The sequence below is a fragment of the Manis javanica genome, chromosome X, assembly GCF_040802235.1.
Source record: "Manis javanica isolate MJ-LG chromosome X, MJ_LKY, whole genome shotgun sequence".
Taxonomy (NCBI): Eukaryota; Metazoa; Chordata; class Mammalia; order Pholidota; family Manidae; genus Manis; species Manis javanica.
Window position 1 is genome coordinate 44,279,530 of NC_133174.1, and position 17,615 is coordinate 44,297,144.

Here is a 17,615-nt window from a genome sequence, read left to right on the forward strand (position 1 = left end):
AGGGAAATATACAGCAACACAATCATATTAGGAGACTTTAACAATCAAATTAACTCAATGGACTAATGATACAGACAGAAAATAAATAAGGAAACAAAGGCATTGAATGACACATTAGACCAGATGAACTTAATAGATATCTACAGAACATTCCACACAAAAGAAGCAGGATGCACATTTTTCTCAAGTCCACATGCCACATTCTCCAGAATAGATGACATATTAGGACATAAAAAGTTCCTCAATAAATTTAAAAACATTGAAATTGCATCAAGCATCTTTTCAGATCACAATAGTATTAAACCAGAAAACAATTACATGAAGAAAACAAAAACCCAAAAACATATGTAAGCTAAACAAAGTGCTTCTAAATGATCAATGGATCAATGACAAATCAAAGAGGAAATCAAACAAGAGACAAATGAAAACAAAGTTTGCAAAGTACACAGGATGCCTCAAAAGCGTCTCTAAGAGGGAAGAATATAGCAATACAGGCCTAACTCAAAAAACAAGAAAAATTCCAAATAAATAATCTAAACTCACAACTAAAGAAACTACAGAAAGAAAAAAGGAAAGCCAAATTTAGTAGAAAGTGGGACATAATTAAGATGAGAGCACAAATAAATAAAATAGGGAAGAATACAACAACAGAAAAAGTTCAGTGAAATCAAGGGCTGGTTCTTTGAAAAGATAAACAAAATAGACAAACCCTTAACCAGACTAATCAAGAAACAAAGAGAAAGGACACAAGTAAAATCAGAAACAAGAAAGAAGTTACAATGACACTACAGAAATACAAAGAATTACTAAAGAATTCTATGAAAAATTATATGCCAATAAATTGGACATCCTAGAAGAAGCGGACAAATTCCTAGAAAAATACAACCATCCAAGGCTGCCCAAGGAAGGAAAACAAAATTGAAACAGATCAATTACCAGCAATGAAATTGAACTGTTAATCAAAAACCTATCCAAGAACAAAACCACGGGGCCAGATGGATTCACCACTGAATTTTAGTAGACATTTAGAGAAGACATAATACCCATTGTCCATAAAGTTGTCCAAAAAATAGAAGAGGAGAGAATACACCCAAACTCATTTTATAAAGCCAGTATCACTCTAATACCAAAACCAGGCAAAGACACCACAAAAAAAGAAAACTACAGACCAATATCCCTGATGAACAAAGATGCAAAACTACTCAACAATATATTAGCAAGATATATATTGCATCTATATATAGCAATATATAGCAAGCAATATATACAAGCTATAAACACATCAAGAGGATCATACACCATGATCAAGTGAGATTCATCTCAGGGATGCAAGCATGGTACAACAGTCGAAAATCCATAAACATCATCCACCACATCAAAAAAAAAAAGGACAAAAACCACGTGATCATATTCATAGATGCTGAAAAATTATTCTAAATAATTCATCATTCATTCATGATATAAAGTCTCAAAAAAATGGGTATAGAGGACAAGTACCTCAACATAATAAAGGCCATATATGACAAGTCAACAGCCAACATTTTACTTACCAGAAAGAGGCTGAAAGCTTTTCCCCTAAGATCAGAAACAAGAAAAAGATGATCACTCTCCCCGCTTTTATTCAACATAGTACTGGAGGTCCTAGCCATAGCAATCAGACAACACAAAGAAATAAAGGCATCCAGACTGCTAAGGAAGAAGTCAAACTGTCACTGTTTGCAAATGACATGATATTGTACATAACAATCCCTAAAGAATCTACTCCAAAACTACTAGAACAAATATCTGAATTCAGCAAAGTTTCAGGACACAAAATTAATACAGAGAAATCTGTAACATTTCTATACACTAACGATGAACTAGTAGAAAGAGAAATCAGGAAAACAATTCCATTCACAATTGCATCAGAAAGTATAAAGTACCTAGGAATAAACCTAAACAAGAACAGACCCATACACTAGTGGAACAGAATAGAGAGTCCAGATATTAACACAAGAATGTATGGTCAATTAATATTTGACAAAGTAGCCATGGATATACAATGGGGAAATAACAGCCTCTTTGACAGCTGGTGTTGGCAAAACTGGACACCTACATTTAAGAGAATGAAAATGGACTATTGTCTAACCCCATAAACAAAAGTAAAGTAAAAATGGATCAAACACCTGAATGTAATTCATGAAACCATAAACTCTTAGATGAAAACATAGGCAAAAACCTCTTGGACATAAACATGAGCAACTTCTTCATGAACATATTTCACCGGCAAGAGAAACAAAAGCAAAAATGTACAAGTGGGACTATATAAAGCTTAAAAGCTTCTGTACAGCAAAGGACAACAGAACAAAAAGGCTTACTACAGTATGACAGAATATATTCATAAATGACACATCCAATAAAGGGTTGACATCCAAAATATATAAAGAGCTCACACACCTCAACAAACAATAAGCAAATAATCCAGTTAAAAAATGGGCAGAGGTTCTGAACAGACACTTCTCCAAAGAAGAAATTCAGATGGCCAACAGGCACATGAAAAGATGCTCCACTTCGGTAATCATAAGAGAAATGCGAATTAGAACCACAATGAGATATCACCTAACACCAGTTAGGATGGCCACCATCCAAAACACAAACAAGAAATGTTTGTTGGCAAAGAGGTAGAGAAATGAGAACCCTCCTACACTGCTGGTGGGAATGTAAATTAGTTCAACCATTGTGGAAAGCAGTATAGAGGTTCCTCAAAAAACTCAAAATAGAAATACCATTTGACCCAGGAATTCCAATGCTAGGAATTTACCCTAAGAATGCAGGAGCCCAGTTTGAAAAAGACATATGCACCCCTATGTTTATCGCAGCACTATTTACAATAGCCAAGAAATGGAAGCAACCTAAGTGTCCACCAGTAGATGAATGGATAAAGAAGACTTGGTACATATACACATGAAATATTATTCACCTGTAAGAAGAAAACAAATCCTACCATTTGCAACAACATGGATGGAGCTAGAGGGTATTATGCTCAGTGAAATAAGCCAGGTGGAGGAAGACAAGTATCAAATGATTTCACTCATCTGTGGAGTATAAGAGCAAAGAAAAAACTGAAGGAACAAAAAACAGCAGCAGACTCACAGAACCCAAGAATGGACTAACAGTTACCAAAGGGAAAGGGACTGGGAGTGTGGGTGGGAAGGGAGGGATAAGGGGATTAAGGGGCTTTATGATTAGCACACATAGTATGGTGGGGAAGAGAAAGGAAGTATAGCACAGAGAAGACAAGTATTGACTCTATGGCATCTTATTATGCTGATGGACAGTGACTGTAAGAGGGTATGTGGTGGAGTCTTGATAATAGGGGGTATGTAGTAACCACAATGTTGCTCATGTGAGACCTGAGCATAAGATTGTATATCAATAATACCTTAATAATAAATAAATAAGTAAATAAATAAATAAGATAATATTACCAAAAAAATGTCATTTTCCTACTTAAAATATTTACAGACCATCCCCTACCCTTGGGATAAAGACTCTAAAACAGCTTCTGTGATTCTGCATGATCTGTCTCTGGTGTCTTCTAAACCATTAGTTCTCACCACTCCTGCTCTTTCCTCTCCCAGCCATGCTAAACTATTGGATACTTGAAGCTTCTTGAACAAACCTTGTTGCTGTTAGCTTCCAGATCTTTGGTCACATTGCTCCTCCTGCTGGAACTGAATTTCCTCCCTGATCTGGCTAATTATATACTTCATCCTTCACTAGAAAATATGCTTTAGGCAGTAAGATTTGTATCTGTTTTGTTTAATACTGCATTTCTAGCACCCAGGACAATGCTTGTTACAGAGGAAGTACTTGATAAATATTTGATGGATGAGTTTAAATTCATGAATTCATTCTTTAAAATTTAGCTAAAACATTTCATTTTCCAGAAAGTCTTCTCTTATCTTCTGTAGGATGAGTTTCATGCCACTCCTCTGTGCTTCCATAGGACCCAGTGCTTCCTATCCCAGCATGTATCATACAATACTGTCCTTGTCTGTATGCATCTCTAGACTAAGTTCCTATGGGACAGAGATTAGAATGCTCTTATTCTTGTTAGTATTCTCCAGACCCCTAGCAAATATGATAGTGTCTGGAACAGCATGGGCAGTCAGAAAATGTTAGTTCAACGTATGGTAAGGAGGCAGACATAAAGTGCTGAGCCTTGAAGGATATGTAGAAAGCAGTAAGACAGCTGGTATGAGAGGGCCTGGTGTATTCAGGAAAGTACAAGTATTTTGGTGAAGTTTGTCGGTCTCCCCTACAAAACTGTGAGCTTTTTGAGGACATTGATATTAATGGCAAGAATAATGCCGTTTATCTCAAAATTCATTCAACATGTTTTGAATATCTACTGTATGCCAGGCATTATTCTATATATCCCGGATGCACTTGCTAGCACAAAAGACAGAGTCTCTGTTTTCATGGGACTTATTTTAGTAAGGAAGACAGGCAGTAACAAATGAACAAGCAAATATAAAGCAGCAATACCTATAAAGAAAAATAAAGCTGGGTAAGAGGGTAGAGAATTCTGAGGATGCTGTTTCAGATAGGGTGATTAATATCTCCAAAACATAGCACAGTGCTTTGCATATGGTAGGGACTCAATATATGTTGAGTGAGTAAATTAACAATGAAAGATAGATAAGGAGAAAGAAATAAAGCATGGAAAAAAAGGAAGACTATTTCAAATCTCAAAACAGAACACAGGAAAGAGGGTACATTTCACTTACCAAGTGAGACTATGTTTCCTAAATTCTTCAGCATCATATCCCTGCACAGAGTCCTCTGGGAGGAGTAAAATTAACTCCATTCCTCCTCTTTAAAATACGAAGCCTTATCCTCAAACTTAACCCTGTCCTAAAACAGTAGGGACATAGCTTAATTACATAACAGAGGACAAAAGCTTCTATATTAATGAACAGTGGATGGTCAGGAAAGAGGTCACAGTCTCTAAATGTGCCTCATTCACAGAGGGAAAAGCCTACAGGAAGAGGCAGCACAGTGGAAAAATGCATACTCCTCAGTAGAGAGGCTTACCTTGTAGTGTTAATTTTCCCAGCTATGTCACACGGACACATTAGAACCAACGACAGTGAATGCACTTGGCTAACATAGAAATATCACTGTTAGGAAGACACCTAGGGAATAATCCATACATAGTCAACTCTGTAACAGGATGAAACTAGGTACCTAAGAGATAGAGCTGGGTCATGAGGACTCTGCAAGAAAGAGAGGCTGCAGAAAATAACAGGGCAAATTGTGGCTTCAAGGCTGGACTTGAGGAAAGGCAGAAGGAAAATTTGCTCACCTGGTGTCTGGCTTTCTGGAGCTCAGTAGCCTTCATTGTTACCAGTGCTCTTTTCAGAAGAAAGAAGGAAACTGCGGAGTAGGAAGAGCTGAAGTAGATAAAAACACACAATGAATAAAATCAGTGCTTCACTGAAGTTCCATGAATGGGCTTTTCTCTGTGCCAGTGCTGATTAGACATCACCAACAATGTCTGGACTTGAGATTCCTTTACCCCTCTAGCACTGGGGAATAATTTCTGATATAAATCCCACACAACCCCAAAGCTCCTCTTTGTATCTGGGATATGTGGAAGGCAGGTGGAGCCAGCATTGTTCATTTGGAGAAGCACTAGCCCTGTCTGGTCTTTATCTTTAAAACCTTGCTTCATCCAAGGGTAATTTGTCCTCCACTGATCAAAAACCCTATGGCCGAAGATGGCGGCATGAGTAGAGCAGCGGAAATCTCCTCCCCAAACCACATATATCTATGAAAATATAAAAAAGACAACACTTCTCAGCTATGGAGGTACTCTTTTCTGATAATATTCCTTTCTCTTAATTAAAAAAAAAAAAAAAGCAGTTACTGTGTGCTGACCTCCAATGAGTTCTGCACAGTGGTATAGAGGGCATGTCAAAGTGTGGGCAAAGGGTCTGTTTGTTTCTACGCAGAAGATCAAGGCCTAGCTTGGATACCCAGAAAATGAACTAAGATACGATATGAGGAGGAGCTTCCGGCATCAGCACTCTCTGGAGGACTCGTGCCGGGGGATGATCATCAAAAAGCCTCCACAGGGATCCGGACGATGCTGCGGTTGTGGCTGCATCCAGCCCACCGTCTCCTGGACTTGCCATAAGAAGGAGGAGGGAGATGTCTAGGCTGGCATGTGCATACAGTGAGACAACGAATTTGACTGGATCTGTACTGTTGGAACTCAACCAGGAGTTGGGAGGGGTGCAAGTTGTAGCACCCCAAAATCTCATGACTATAGACTATCTATGGTTAAAAGAACATATGGGATGTGAACAGATCCCAGAAATGGGCTGCTTTAATTTGTCTGATGGTTCAAGTACAGTTGGAAAATATCCATCATATCATAGATAAATTTTCACAAATGCCTAGGGTGCCTAAATGGTTTTCTTGGCTTCACTGGAGATGGCTGGTAATTATAGATTTGCTTTGTTTATGTCACCGTATTCCTATTATGTTAATATGTGTGTGCAAATTAGTTAGTAGTTTAAAACCTATACATACTTAAGGTACTATACAAGAAGATATGTCAAAGAAATAATCAATCCTCCCAAGTTTCCTTCATATGCTGCATCTATAGCTTTTCTTCTTCCTTCCTAATTACAAACCTTAAATAGAATTCGTGCCTCATATCGAATTTACCGAGTATCATAATTCCTCCAGGTGGTAAAGATACCTCGAGACAAGTGCTGGGCATAGAAGCCACAGGGCATAAATCTGCAAAGAAGTAAAAAGCTAACCTTTGCAAACAATATGGCTTCTCTCTCACTTACCAACTTTACATTTCCCTGTATGGCCCCGGAAGATGACTGGTTAGCCAGAGACGGGTAAGATTCCTCAAGGGAGGAACAACCTAAGACAGGCACAGTCGCAGGGGGGCCATCAGGTGAGAATTTGGGGATCAACAGAGGTGAGGCTCAGAACCTCACCCCCCCTGCCTGCTTTGAGAGAAATCTTCTGCATCCGTGGATGTCTTGCTGCCCTTGTCTAGCCTGGATTAATACTTAGTCCATAGGCACACACCTGATCATCTGATCATCTACATTTGCCTTCTTACAGCACTAAACTATGTTTTCTACCTTTATCTTGCATCTACCTACCACTTCAGCATTTTATTAAAAATAAAAATAATAATAATAATAGGAGAAATGTGGGATCAACATATAAATCAAGTACAAAAATCAAATGAATATTCATATTTGACCTGATGGTTTATAGGTCATATTGCATGATCAAAACCGAAAGTTTCTGTGATGAATGCCCTTGTACTGTTCACCATGTAAGAATTTATTCACTCTGTAAGAATTCGTTCACCATGTAAGAACTTGTTCGTTATGCTTCAGAAGATTGGAGACTGACGAGAATTAGGCTTGAGATGGATTAATGATTGTACATTGAGTATTGACCCCCCTATACTGAATTTTATTGTTGTTAACAACCATTTGATCAATAAATATGAGAGATGCCCTCTCAAAAAAAAAAAAAAAAAAAAAAGACAACACTTCCTAAAATAGAGACCACAGGACACAGGACAACATCCAGGCCACATCCACACCTGCGAGAAACCAGCACCTCACAAACGGGGTAAGATACAAGACCCAGCCCCATGGGACCCGAGAGCCGCTCCCCCCAACACCCAGCAGGAGGAGAGGAGTTGGACCGGGGAGGAAGAGGGAGCCCAGGACTGCTGAACACCCAGTCACAGTCATCTGCACCAGAGCGCAGGCACAGTGCATGTGTGGGGTCCTGGATACTAGGGAAACAGGACGGCAGGACCGGTGAGTGGGTGCTTGAGGACGATGCCGGAGAACAAAGAAACAGGACCGGCCATTTTTTTTTCCTCTTTTTTTTTGGTGTGTGCTTTTTGAAGTCTTAAAGGGACAGGGAGCCCAATACTAGGGAAACAGGACAGCAAGACCGGTGACCGGGTGCCTGAGGCAGGTGCCTGAGGACAAAGAAAATCGTGCGTTTCTAATTTTTTAATTATTTAATTTTCATTGTTGTTGTTATTGTTGTTGTTTTGATTTGGCGAGTGCATTTGGAAGTTTTAAAGGGACAGGGCAGGACACTTAGTCCAGAGGCAGGGAATCTGGGGATCTCTGGGCACTCTAAACCCCTGGGCAGCAGGGAGCATGGAGGCCCCTTACGGAGATAAATAGCCTCTTAGCCACACCACTCCAATGGGGCTCCACCAATTTGGAGCAACAGCCTGAGCCAGGCCATGCCCAGAGCAACAGTGGAGATAAACTCCATAGCAGCCGGGCAGGAAACAGAAGCCCTGTCTGCGAGCCCCTGTCTACGCGAAGCTGCCCAGCACAAGCCAATAGAGGTCGCTGTTCTCCCAGGAGAAGAAGGCCACAAACAAACAAGAAGGAAAGCTCTTCCAGCCATCACTCATACCAGCTCTGCAAACTATCTATATCACCATGAAAAGGAAAAATTACAGGCAGACAAAGATCACAGAGTCAACACCTGAGAAGGAGACAGACCTAAACAGTCTTCCTGAAAAAGAATTCAAAATAAAAATCATGAATATGCTGTGGGAGCTGCAGAGAAAAATGCAAGAGCAATGGGATGAAGTCCGGAGGGAGATCATAGATGCCAGAAAGGAGATTACAGAAGTGAAACAAACCCTGGAAGGATTTATAAGCAGAATGGATAAGATGCAAGAGGCCATTGATGGAATAGAAACCAGAGAACAGGAACGTATAGAAGCTGACATAGAGAGATAAAAGGATCTCCAGTTATGAAACAATGCTAAGAGAACTGTGTGACCAATCCAAAGGAAGAATATCCATATTATAGGGGTACCAGAAGAAGAAGAGAGAGGAAAAGGGAAAGAAAGTGTCTTTGAAGAAATAATTGCTGAAAACTTCCCCAAACTGGGGGAGGAAATAATCGAACAGACCACGGAAATACACAGAACCCCCAACAGAAAGGATCCAAGGAGGACAACACCAAGACACATAATAATTAAAACAGCAAGGATCAAGGACAAGGAAAGAGTTTTAAAGGCAGCTAGAGAGAAAAAGGTCACCTATAAAGGAAAACCCATCAGGCTAACATCAGACTTCTCGACAGAAACCCTACAGACCAGAAGAGAATGGCATGATATATTTAATACAATGAAACAGAAGGGCCTTGAACCAAGGATACTGTATCCAGCACGACTATCATTTAAATATGATGGTAGGATTAAACAATTCGAAGACAAGCAAAAGCTGAGGGAATTTGCTTCCCACAAACCACCTCTACAGGGCATCTTACAGGGACTGCTCTAGATGGGAGTGCTCCTAAAAAGAGCACAGAAAAAAACACCCAAAATATGAAGAAAGGCAGAGGAGGAATAAGAAGAGAGAGAAGAAAAGAATCTCCAGACAGTGTAGCTCAATAAGCAAGCTAAGTTAGGCAGTAAGATACTAAAGAGGCTAACCTTGAACCTTTGGTAACTACAAATTTAAAGACTGCAATGGCAATAAGTACATATCTCTCAATAGTCACCCTAAATGTAAATGGACTGAATGCACCAATCAAAAGACAGAGTGTAATACACTGGATAAAAAAGCAAGACCCATCTATATGCTGCTTACAAGAAACTCACCTCAAACACAAACACATATACAGACTAAAAATCAAGGGAAGGAAAAACATATTTCAGGCAAACAACAGTGAGAAGAAAGCAGGGGTTGCAGTACTAATATCAGACAAAATAGACTTCAAAACAAAGAAAATAACAAGAGATAAAGAAGGACACTACATAATGATAAAGGGCTCAGTCCAACAAGAGGACATAACCATTCTAAATATATATGCACCCAATACAGGAGCACCAGCATATGTGAAGCAAATACTAACAGAACTAAAGAGGGAAATAGACTGCAATGCATTCATTTTAGGAGACTTCAACACACCAATCACCCCACAGGATAGAACCACCGGGCAGAAAATAAGTAAGGACACAGGGGCACTGAACAACACACTTGAACAGATGGACCTAATAGACATTTATAGAACTCTACATCCAAAAGCAACAGCAAATATATTTTTCTCAACTGCACATGGAATATTCTACAGAATAGACCACATACTAGCTCACAAAAAGAGCCTCAGTAAATTCCAAAGTATTGAAATTCTACCAACCAATTTTTCAGAACACAAAGGTTATAAAACTAGAAATAAATTCTATAAAGAAAACAAAAAGGCTCACAAACACATGGAGGCTTAACAACATGCATCTAAATAATCAATGGATCAATGAACAAATCAAAATAGAGATCAAGGAATATATAGAAACAAATGACAACCACACAAAGCCCCAACTTCTGTGGGACGCAGCGAAAGCAGTCTTAAGAGGAAAGTATATAGCGATCCAGGCACACTTGAAGAAGGAAGAACAATCCCAAATGAATAGTCGAACATCACAATTATCAAAACTGGAAAAAGAAGAGCAAATGAGGCCTAAAGTCAGCAGAAGGAGGGACATAATAAAGATCAGAGAAGAAATAAACAAAATTGAGAAGAAAAACAATAGCAAAAGTCAATGAAACCAAGAGCTGGTTCTTTGAGAAAATAAACAAAATAGATAAGCCTCTGGCTAAACTTATTATGAGAAAAAAAGAATCAACACAACTCAACAGAATCAGAAATGAGAACGTTAAAATCACCAGAGACTCCACAGAAATAGAAAGAATTACTAAAGACTACTATGAAAACCTACATGCCAAGAAGCTGGAAAACCTAGAAAAAATGGGCAACTTCCTAGAAAAACACAACCTTCCAAGACTGACCAAGGAAGAAACACAAAAGTTAAACAAAACAATTATGAGCAAAGAAATTGAAACGGTAATCAAAAAACTACCCAGAAACAAAACCCCCGGGCCGGACGGATTTACCTCAGAATTTTATCAGACACACAGACAAGACATAATACCCATTCTCCTTGAAGTGTTCCAAAAAATAGGAGACGAGGGAATACTCCCAAACTCATTCTATGAAGCCAACATCACCCTAATACCAAAACCAGGCAAAGACCCCACCAAAAAAGAAAATTACAGACCAATATCCCTGATGAATGTAGATGCAAAAATACTTAATAAAATATTAGCACACATAATTCAACAGTATATCAAAAGGATCATACACCATGACCAAGTGGTATTCATCACAGGGATGCCAGGATGTTACAACATTCGAAAATCCATCAACATCATCCCCCACATCAACAAAAAGAAAGACAAAAATCACATGATCATCTCCATAGACGCTGAAAAAGCATTTGACAAAATTCAACATCCATTCATGATAAAAACTCTCAGCAAAGTGGGAATGGAGGGCAAGTACCTCAACATAATAAAGGCCATATATCATAAACACACAGCCAACATTATAATGAACAGCGAGAAGCTGAAAGCTTTTCCTCTGAGATCAGGAACTAGACAGGGATGCCCACTCTCCCCACTGCTATTTAATATAGTACTGGAGGTCCTAGCCATGGCAATCAGACAAAACAGAAATACAAGGAATCCAGATTGGTAAAGAAGAAGTTAAACTGTCACTATTTGCAGATGACATGATATTGTACATAGAAAACCCTAAACACTCCACTCCAAAACTACCAGAACTGATATCAGAATACAGCAAAGTTGCAGGATACAAAATTAACACACAGAAATCTGTAGCTTTCCTATACACTAACAATGAACCAATAGAAAGAGAAATCAGGAAAACAATTCCATTCACAAGTGCATCAAAAAGAATAAAATACCTATGAATAAATCTAACCAAAGAAGTGAATGACCTATACTGTGAAAACTACAAGTCACTCTTAAGAGAAATTAAAGGGGACACTAACAAATGGAAACTCATCCCATGCTCGTGGTTAGGAAGAATCAATATCGTCAAAATGGCCATCCTGCATAAAGCAATATAGAGATTTGATTGAATCCCTATCAAATTACCAGCAACATTCTTCAATGAACTGCAACAAATAATTCGAAAATTCATATGGAAACACCAAAAATCCCGAATACACAAAGCAATCCTGAGAAAGAAGAATAAAGTAGAGGGGATCTCACCCCCAACTTCAAGCACTGCTACAAAGCCATAGTAATCAAGACAATTTGGTACTGGCACAAGAACAGAGCCACAGACCAGTGGAACAGATTAGAGACTCCAGATATTAACCCAAATATATATGGTCAATTAATATTTGATAAAGGAGCCATGGACATACAATGGTGAAATGACAGTCTCTTCAACAGATGGTGCTGGCAAAACTAGACAGCTACATGTAGGAGAATGAAACTGGACCATTGTCTAACCCCATACTCATAAGTAAATTCAAAATGGATCAAAGACGTGAATGTAAGTCATGAAACCATAAAACTCTTAGAAAAAAACATAAGCAAAAACCGTTTAGACATAAACATGAGTGACCTCTTCTTGAACATATCTCCCTGGCAAGGAAAAGAGCAGCAAAAATGAACAAGTGGGACTATATTAAACTGAAAAGCTTCTGTACAGCAAAAGACACCATCAATAGAACAAAAAGGAACCCTACAGTATGGGAGAATATATTTGTAATGACAGATCCGATAAAGGCTTGACGTCCAAAATATATAAAGAGCTCACATGCCTCTACAAACAAAAAACAAATAATCCAATTAAAAAATGGGCAGAGGAACTGAACAGACAGTTCTCCAAAAAAGAAATAATGATGGACAACAGACACATGAAAAGATGCTCCACATCGCTAATTATCAGAGAAATGCAAATTAAAACTACAATGAGGTATCACCTCACACCAGTAAGGATGGCTGCCATCCAAAAGACAAACAACAACAAATGTTGGCGAGGCTGTGGAGAAAGGGGAACCCTCCTACACTGCTGGTGGGAATGTAAATGAGTTCAACCATTGTGGAAAGCAGTATGGAGGTTCATCAAAATGCTCAAAACAGAATTACCATTTGACCCAGTAATTCCACTCCTAGGAATTTACCCTAAGAATGCAGCAATCAAGTTTGATAAAGACAGATGCACCCTCATGTTTATCACAGCACTATTTACAATAGCCAATAAGTGGAAGCAACCTAAATGAGCATCGGTAGATGAATGGATAAAGAAGATGTGCTACATATACACAATGGAATACTACTCAGCCATAAGAAGAGGGCAAATCCTACCATTTGCAGCAACATGGATGGAGCTGCAGGGTATTATGCTCAGTGAAATAAGCGAAGTGGAGAAAGAGAAATACCAAATGATTTTACTCATCTGTGGAGTGTAAGAACAAAGGAAAAACTGAAAGAACAAAACAGCAGCAGAATCACAGAACCCAAGAATGGACTAACAGGTACCAAAGGGAAAGGGACTGGGGAGAATGGGTGGGTAGGGTGGGATAAGGGGGGGGAGAGAAAGGGCGTTATTAGGATTAGCATGCATGGGGGGGGTGGGAGAAAGGGGAGGGCTGTACAACACAGAGAAGACAAGTAGTGATTCTACAACATTTTCCTCTGCTGATGGACAGTGACTGTAAAGTGGTTTATAGGGGGGAACTAGTATAGGGGAGAGCCTAGTAAACATAATATTCTTCATGTAAGTGTAGATTAATGATAAAAAAAGAAAGAAAGAAAAGGAGGATTACTCCCTGATAGGGTAAAACTAACTGTAAATCAATGATTAATGCATGCTTTAAATATCCTTAATTTTGATCACTTAAAGAGTGTCAGATGATCGGCTATGGATGTACACTTTTCTGATAATATTCCTTTCTCTTAAAAAAAAAGAAAAGCATTTCCTGTGAGTTCTACACAATGGTATAAAGGGCATATCAAAGTGTGGGCAAAGGGTCTGTTTGTATTTATACAGAGGATCAAAGCCTAATTTGGCTACCCAGAAAATCAACTAAGATACGATATGAAGAACTTCCAACATTAGCACTCTCTGGAAGAGTGATCATCAGAAAACCTCAACAAAGATCCAGGCGATGCTGAAGTCGTAGCTGCATTCATCCCACTGGTTCCTGGACTTGCCATTGGAATGAAGAAGGAGATATCTAAGCTGGCCTGTGCATACAGTAAAACAGCAAATTTGACTGGATCTATACTTTTGGAACTCAACCAAGAATTAGGAGAAGTGCAAGTTGTAGCACTCCAAAATCTTACAAGTACAGACTATCTACTGTTAAAAGAACATATGGTATGTGAAAAGTCCCCAGGAATGGGTTGTTTTAATTTGTCTGATTTCTCTCAGACTGCTCAAGCTCAGTTGGACAATATCCACCATATCATAGATAAGTTTTTACAAATGCCTAGGGTGCCTAAGTGGTTTTCTTGGTTTCACTGGAGATGGCTGGTAATTATAGGTTTGCTTTGGTTATGTAACTGTATTCCTATTATGTTAATGTGTGTATGCAATTTAATTAGTAGTTTAAAACCTATACATGCTTAAGTTACTCTACAAGAAGATATGTCAAAAAAATAATCAATCTTCCCATGTTATCTTCCATCTGCTACTCCTATAGCTTTTCTTCTTCCTTCCTAATTACAACCCTGAAATAGAATTCGTGCCTCATATCAAATTTACCGAGTATCATAATTCTTCCAAGTGGTAAATATACCTCAAGACAAATACTGGGCATAAAAGCCACAGGGCATATATCTTCAAAGTAGTAAAAAACTAAACTTTTCAAACAATATTGCCTCTCTCTCACTTATCAACTTTACATTTCCCTGTATGGCCCCGGAAGATGACTGGTTAGCCAGAAATGGTTAAGATTCCTCAAGGAAGGAACAACCTAAGACAGGCACAGTCACAGGGGGGCCATCAGGTGAGAATTTGGGGATCAACAGAGGTGAGGCTTAGAAGCTTACCCTCCCCTGTTTTGAGAGAAATCTTCTGTATCCGTGTATGTTTTATTGCCCTTGTCTAGCTCGGATTAACACTTAGTCTACATGCACACACCTGATCATCTAAATTTGCTCTCTTACAGCACTAAAGTATGTTTTCTACCTTTATCTTGCATCTATCTACCACTTCAGCATTTTATTAAAAAGAAATAATAATAGTAATAATAATAATAAGGGAGAAATGTGGGATTCACATATAAATCAAGTATAAAAATCAAACAAATATTCATATTTGACCTAATTCTTTATAGTTCATAATGTGTGATCAAAACTGAAAGTTTCTGTGATGACTGCCCTTGTACTGTTCACCATGTAAGTACTTATTCACTATGTAAGAACTTTTTCACAATGTAAGAACTTGTTCGTTATGCTTCAGAAGATTGGAGACTGATGAGAATTAGGCTTGGGGTGGATTGATGATTGTATATTGAGCATTGAGTCCCCTATACAGAATTTTATTGTTGTTAACAACCATTTGATCAATAAATATAATGGATGCCCTCTCAAAAAAAAATACAAACCCTAGGGCCATTTTAAGCCAATTGATTCAACATAAATTGAGCACCTACTTAAATTCAGATCAAGGATAAAAGACAAAAGACTCAGTCCCATCCTCAAAGAGATCACAATCTAATGCAGAGATCTCAGCTTCTTATGTACAGAAATGCTATGCCCTACTTCTAGACATCTTAATTCAATTAGTCTAGGGTAGGGACTATGTATACTCATATTTTAAAATCTTCACAGGTGATTTTAATTTAGAACCAGGATTGAAAACTATTGGTCTTGTGCTGTGGTTCTTCAAGTGTGGTCACCAAAGCAGCAGCATCAGTATCATATGAGAACCTGATTAAAAAATGCAAATTCGGACCACCTCTCAAAATATTGAATGAGAAACTATAAAGAGGAGCTCAGAAATATGTATTTTAATTAGTCCTCCAAATGATTCTGATGGACACTTAAGTTTATATTACATTGCTATATTGACTTTTTTTAAAATTAGGACCCACAGTAAAAAGTACATTTTACATTATAAAGCAGTAAATATATACATTATGAATTTAAAATTTCATAAAACAAAACCTAACTTCACTACATGCAATGCACCAATACTTACTATGCTATTCCATTATATTCTAATTTTTAAAAATAAGTCTTAGTGGTAGGTCAACATCATTCACAGTGGATTTGGTGGGAAGGAAAGGACTCGACTCGGTGTCGCAGGGAAGTCAGATACAATGAGATGAGAGACCAAAGTCAAGAACAAAGTAAATTTTAATACACTCTGCATAGTGTAACAGAGCAGGCCTGCCTAAGATAAGACAGGCAGGCCTGAATGCCCTTTCTGAAGCTTCTTTTCTGTGGTTTTTGGCAGGGCAGAGAGGTCCTTAATTGACAGCTGTCAGCTCTCTAGGCTTGTTCTGATTGGTGAAGTGGGGACAGGGGCTGTGCTGTGCCTATGCCTCTAATAATTTCTTATCTCGGGGATGCTGGACATTTTCTGAGTCACTCTTGGACCCTGTGGCTTCATCTGATGAACTCTTTGGGTCATTTCTGGCTTTCTGGTCCTATTTAATCAATTCCCTGAATCATTTTTGGGAGGGCCCTTTCTCCTTTACATCCCGCTCATTTCTGTCTCTCTGCCTAACAGATTGAGTACCTCAGTGAACATATTCTTCCATAGAAACAACGAAATTCCTATCAAAATAACTAAAATCCGTAATTTCAGAACTCTGAAAATAAGCCAACCCCACAGAACAAATAAAAAATTCATCTATCCAAGAGAAACTACTGAACTTCAGTAAGGCAGCAGGAACTGTGTTGTTTTAACTTTAGGCTATTCCCATGTTCTCTCCCTTTGCAGATCAAGAAAGAAACTAAATAAACAGCAGCAAGAAAGATGAAAATAAAGTAAAGAAAAACAAGCACTGGAAAATGGGGGTCTGACACCATAACTGTTACAATATGTTTTCTAAAATATCCAGTTTTCAACAAAAAAGTTATATACAAGTTATAAGAATATAGTAATTTATCCTCAATTTACCACATGGTCCCAAGCACATAAGCCCATGAGAATTATGCCTGGGGCTTGCCTGGGCTTGCCTGGGCTTGCCCCACCTAATTTCTAAACATTCTGACCCTCCCCCAAGGCAACTGGGCAGCCACTTTCTCTTTCAGATAACAAAATCTCTTGCGTGGGCCCATGTCTCCTGAGTCATTCTGGGTAAGGAGGGTCATGGCGAGATACCCTTTCACAAGTGTGGATAAAATGAGGGTTCCTGTGGCCAGGATTCTCACCAGGCCCTGGATGACTAGCTCACTGTACACCTGTGGGCAATACATGGCTGTTGACTCTATATAAAGAGCTCCACCCAGTGCTCTGTGCACAACATGGTGGCAGGGCTGCAAGGCAGGAGGAGAGCAGAGCAGAGGCTGGAGTGGTAGCAGTGCGGAGGACAGAAGCTCAGAGGATGGCTGTGCAAGCAGAGGGACCCAGAGGCAGAGACCAGCTTGATGCATGCAGACTCGCTCTGACTGAACGGGATTTTAGTGACTGAACTGCCACCTGGAAATAAAATTGGGTATAACCCTTGCACCCGGAGAAAATTTTGCTGTCATTTTCTTTGGTCA